Source organism: Lampetra planeri, chromosome 52 (genome assembly GCF_965212315.1).
Source record: "Lampetra planeri chromosome 52, kcLamPlan1.2.h2, whole genome shotgun sequence".
NCBI lineage: Eukaryota > Metazoa > Chordata > Hyperoartia > Petromyzontiformes > Petromyzontidae > Lampetra > Lampetra planeri.
Window position 1 is genome coordinate 561360 of NC_136158.1, and position 5931 is coordinate 567290.

The window sequence follows — 5931 nt, forward strand, 5'->3', positions numbered from 1 at the left end:
CTCGTCACAAATGTCGGCCCCTTGTTTGGGTTCGTGGCGGAGAAAACCCACCAGCACGCTTGCGGAGGAGATGGCACGCACCACTGCCGTGTTCTTGCCAACCCGTAGCACCCATGCCTACCACACACGGCAGGCTCTGGTGGTCACCCATCCGAGTAATAGCCAGGCTCAACTCTGCTTAGCACCCGAGATCCAGCGAGATCAAGTGCATTCGGGGTGATTTGTTCAGAGATGGGGGCAGCGGCGTCGTGTGCTTGGCATGGGCCCCTGATGCGAGATATTCAGTAATCCTTCCCCCCACTCTCCTACCCCTTCCTTCCCATTCCTTCCCTCCGAGTGAGTCGTCCGAGCCCCAAAGGCAGCTGCTGGATTCAAGCCGCGACCCTCGGCGGCAAGCGGAGAACGTGCTACCGCTCAGCCATGCCACTGTTCATAGAGCGATGCTAATCAGGATGATTGAACACATTCCAGCGGAGGGAGCTGGTAGGAACGTTGGGTTGCTCGGTCAATGGCCAGGGTCAACGGCGGCGTGGTGTATTCCGCAAATATGCCCGACTGTGAGGGCGGGCACAAGCCGGCGTGAGTAGGTTAAACGTTCAGTTTTATAAGGGCACCACGGGGTGACCAGCCCCTCCCCACCCAGCCCCACCCCTCCCACCTCCCACCCAGCCCCGCCCTCCCCACCCAGCCCCTCCCCACCCTCCCCCTCCCCACCCAGCCCCACCCTCCCCACCCAGCCTGGGCTGCACGACGGACGAACACAATAATCCCCTGTGAGCTGGTGTAACCAGGAGGTTCCTACCAGTATCATTCAACAAACTCCAGTGTACTGCGTCGTTAGGGGCCATCCATTGAGTACGTACGCAAAAAATCTGTCAAAACTTGACCCCACCCCTGATATTAAATCCACTCAGAAACGATCAAAGATTAATAATATTAACGAGGCTTCACCCCCACCCCGTTCCTGACCACCCAGGCGTGGGGGGTGGCACGGGACTCTGTGCCCACTCCCCACAATCAACACGTGAGTCACAGGGGAAGGTCAACACGAGTGACCGCTACGGCGTCGCTAAGGGGCCGTCCATAAATGACGTCACGCGATTTTGGACGATTTTTGACCCCCCCCCTAGTCACACGGCGTCACAAAAAGTCAGACCCCCCCCCCCTCAAATATGACGTCACAAAGCTCTGCCCCCCCCCGCAATAAAACATGCTTCAAATCGCTTTAAACTATTGTCATTGTAGTGCGTATTTGATGTGGCGCTGCACTCTGATGTTGTAGGAGAAAACATTTATTAAAAAATACATTTAATTAAGTAGAACGTGTTTATATTTATTTAAAGTTGCGCATTTTGATGTGATGTCACATTTCTCCCCCCCCCCCTCGTCACAAATTGTCACAAATGTCTGCCCCCCCCCCCCAGGTGCGTGACGTCATTTATGGACGGCCCCTAACGGCGTCCGGGGCTTGGACATGGAAGCGCCGTTGAAGGATGACGGAGTGTGACGCCGGATGTGTGGGGAGCGGTGGCGCAGCGGGTAGCGCTACGCTGCGCTACGAACCTGGCGACCCGGGTTCGATTCCTGCTCACGGCCAACACCGGTGACGATTATCTGAACCGGTCCTGGGCCTCCCCTAGGTCGACTCGGCCTCAAATGAGTACCTGGCGCGGCGTTGTAAACATCCCCACTGGGGAGACAAAGGTGGCAGGGCGTGGTGTTGGCCACTCACCCCCTCGTGTGCCGTGCCGGCCTTCATAGGTGCTCGCTAACAGCACTTGCCCCTACAGTCTGTTACAGGTTATACGGGGGATCTTTGTCTTTTTATTTTACCATACGTCAGTCATCTCGGGGAGCGAGCCAATGGCGAACCTGGGTCTGTCCCGTGACCTCTTGTCAGCGAGCATTCGACACTTCACGTGGCCACAAAGTGCACCCAGCCTGGCACAAGCGCTGTGGTGATATCACCACTACTTAATAACGAATGGTGGCTGTTGTCTATAATAAAGGTTGTTGTTGGGTTAGATCGCGTAAATATGAATGTGTCGTTAAACCCGCCACCACCCGACACAGCCAATTAGTAAGATTTGGCAGCTCAACAAAACGTGCCAATTCGTTACTACTTCAGCAAACTGGTATGTTGGAGGATAAACCCACAACGTCGTGGTGGCGGGTTTAATAACACATTTATATTCACGCGAACTAACCCCAAAACACCCTTTATTATACTTACTTTTTGTCGCGAAAGCCTACGTGTTAAACTGTTGTTGTGTTGTGTTTTTACAAGTACCTTCAGCCAGGGTCGGGGACACTTTAGCTCGAACCTGTGACTGTATTTTGTTTAACCAGGATGAGGTCAAATCTCAGCCGCTCGCCGCCTGCGACGCCGACAACCGAAGCGGCCACCAACCACCGCCCCGGAGTGCTGAGAAGGGACGCGCGCAGCCGTTGGTTGAGTGGCTGGCCGAGGTTGGGCCTCACTTTGAACGTCGAGCTCGCGCAAGCTGACATCGACGTTAATTGAAAACGACACCACCGCCAACGTCGCCCGGCTCCAGCAGGGCATTATCCTTGCGTGGCACCGGTTGAATTCCCGGTCAAAGGGGCAGTGGCAAAGCCTATCGAGTTTGCGGGCGGCTTGGCCAAAAGAGGGTGCCCAGGCCCCCTTCCGCGTGAAAATATGACATTGGACAGGGGGCCCCGTTTAATTCCTTTCAACAGGGCCCATGGCAACATGCTGCGTCACTAGTCAGGGGTTTACACAGCACAGAACCTCCATCGTTCCGTCTGTGCTGCTGCCCCTATGGAATTATCTCCCCCGAGCCATTCGTACCTATGCCGACGCCTTGGCATTGGTCCGAACTGGCAGGCAATGGTCAAGTCCAGGCTCATTAATTGTGCGTATGCCTAATGAACTTCTTTCGCACCGTACGTAGCCAACCGTGCTAATCGGAGGTGCCAATGACAGTCTCCTATCAATTATATCTTCAATCACACCTTGAACATACTGTGTATACTTACACAATATGCCTTACGTACATGTCACCCAGTGTGTTGAGTTGGAGCTGTACATGGATGCTCTATAAATCCAAGCCTAAGACCAATTAACCTGGAATACAGCCCAGCTTCATCACGTCTCGGAAGCTAAACAGATTTGAGCCTGCACTGGGCTTGGATGTGCGACCACTATGCACGTCTGGTTTTTATTGGCGGCTGCGGGACTATGCTATGTTGTGGGCAGCAGCGGAAAAATAAAACAAAATCCATCGTTGTACTGTGCTTCTATGCTCCCCAATTGCACCAACCCGCGGTGACCAACGTGATGGTAGCATGGTCAAATAACCACCACGACCTTTAAGGCGTGGGGAGAGACAAGTGCCATTTGTGGCCATGCAACTCGAACTATGTACCATATAGTAAACCCATAGAGACACACAGACATACATAGAGATACATAGGGACCCATAGAGATACATAGAGATACATAGGGACCCATAGAGATACACAGAGACACATATGGTCCCATACAGATAGACAGAAACACGTAGGGACGCATAGAGACACAAAGGGCCCTATGGAGATGCATAGACACACACAGGGACCCATCGAGATACATTAAAGACAAGCCACAGTTGTGATTGTGGCCATGCCACCCCAACTACGGGACCAGGTAGTAAACCCACTGCAGTCTCCGCTCCCTCAATGGGTGGCCAACCAACTCGAACTCTCTCCTGAAGCCCTCTCCTCGTGGCCAGGAGACCTCGACAATGGCATCTCGCTCCCGAACTTGCTGCTGCCATGCGGTTCAGTAGAACAGAACGCGGCGTGGGGGAGACACTCATGAAGCTGTGGGACTGACATTATTAAAAACTGGGGTTTGTATCTTGTACACACCGTTAGGGGGAAGGCCCCATCGTCCAGCAGTCGGGCCCTGCACTACGAACCCTGGACATCCTGGCTCGTCTCCCACTCACGGCCAACACCAGTGACGAGTATTTGAACCGGTCCTGGGCCTCCCCTAGGTCGATTCAGCATCAAATAAGTCCCTGGTGCCATTTGTTAACATCGTGGTGTCGGCCACCCTACTCGAGTTCCGACCCGGCCTTCATAGGTGCTCGCTAATAGCACTTACCCCAACAGTCTGTGAAGGCTATACCGGGAACCTTTGTCTCTCGGCATCAGCATCTGTATTTACACTGCAGGAGGAATCCGATGAGCCATAAAGATCATGTTCACGTGGTCAGAAAGTTGTAACAAACAATACGAGAATAACGACACGAGCCAAGAGTACGGTTTAACAAAAATAAGCGAATCACTAAAAACAAATCAACGTGTATTTTACCGGGTAAAGCCCACTGAGCTTACTAATTGGCTGTGTCGGGTGGTGGCGGGTTTAACGACACATTTATAAATTTACGCGATCTAACCCCCAAAAAAACCCTGTATTATAAATGATATCGGTCGCGAAAGCCTCCTACTAAGTGTGAAATCCACTGAGTTATGCGCTTCTTCTCCACGACTGACCATGAAGTTCACCATCGTCCGCACGCCAGCCACAAGGGGGATGAAACACACAACTCGTGTTAGTCAGACGTTTCGTGCCCGCAACTCACCCGTGCACCTGTGCTCGATGAATCCCATCACGGGGTCTGCCCACAGCGGGCTTTGCAAGAACCCCACCACGCTGTCAACCACCCAGTCGCTCATGCTGCCACCCTCATGCCCAGGGACACCCACGCCACCCAACTCCTCCTCGCCAGCGCGAAGCAGCAACGAAGTCGTCCACGTGCCCCCCCCAGCGAGACCTTGGGACGCTGACCGGGCCCTAGCTGGGTAGCACACCCTACCACCACCCCCAACTCGCACCCTCTTTGTCACGGCATCCGCCCAAGTAGTCCTCGCTCGTTCTTCCTGGTCTCCTCGACTCCTGGGTTCCCTTGAGTAACTTCTTCGCCTTTAGGGGGTTCCAAGACCCTGGGCGGGTGGTTGGTATCTTGTACTCAGTCCCTCCACTGCTCAGGTCCCGTGCCACTAACGCCTGCAGCGGCTTCCGTCTCTCTCCCTCTCTATCTCCCCCCACCTCTCCCCCCACCTCTCTCCCCCCACCTCTCTCGCTCTCTCCCCCCACCTCTCTCGCTCTCTCCCCCCACCTCTCTCCCCCCACCTCTCTCGCCCTATCTCTCCCCACCTATCTCCCCCCACCTCTCTCCCCCCACCTCTCTCTCCCTCTCTTTCCCCAACTCTCCCCCACCTCTCTCCCCCCACCTCTCTCCCCCCACCTCTCTCCCCCCACCTCTCTCGCCCCACCTCTCTCCCCCTCTCTCTCCCTCTCTTTCCCCAACTCTCCCCCCACCTCTCTCCCCCCACCTCTCTCCCCCCACCTCTCTCGCCCCACCTCTCTCCCCCTCTCTCTCCCTCTCTTTCCCCAACTCTCCCCCCACCTCTCTCCCCCCACCTCTCTCCCCCCACCTCTCTCCCCCCACCTCTCTCCCCCCACCTCTCTCCCCCCACCTCTCTCCCCCCACCTCTCTCCCCCCACCTCTCTCCCCCCACCTCTCTCTCCCTTCACGCCCTCCCCGTCCCTGGGCCGAGTGTTAAACCCCAGATCAGGCGACGCGGCCGCATCCCGTGGCCATGGCAACGGAAATCGGTCGTCTCCGATGGCAACGCGGGGAGGGAGGGAGGGCGAGGGGGGTGGAGTTGGAGCGCGGACGCCATGGTAACGCAGGGCCCCGCCCCTCAATGAGCAACGCCCCTCCTAAACCGGACGTGACGTCATGAGAAAACATTTGGGGGAGGGGCGGCGGATTTGGATTTCCGACGGCGCGTGCACGTGGGGGGGGGGGAGGACCCGACTGATCACGTGAGAGAAGTGGACCAATGGGGGAATTGAGCTGCGCCTCGCGCCTGTCCGCGTTACGAATTGTAAAC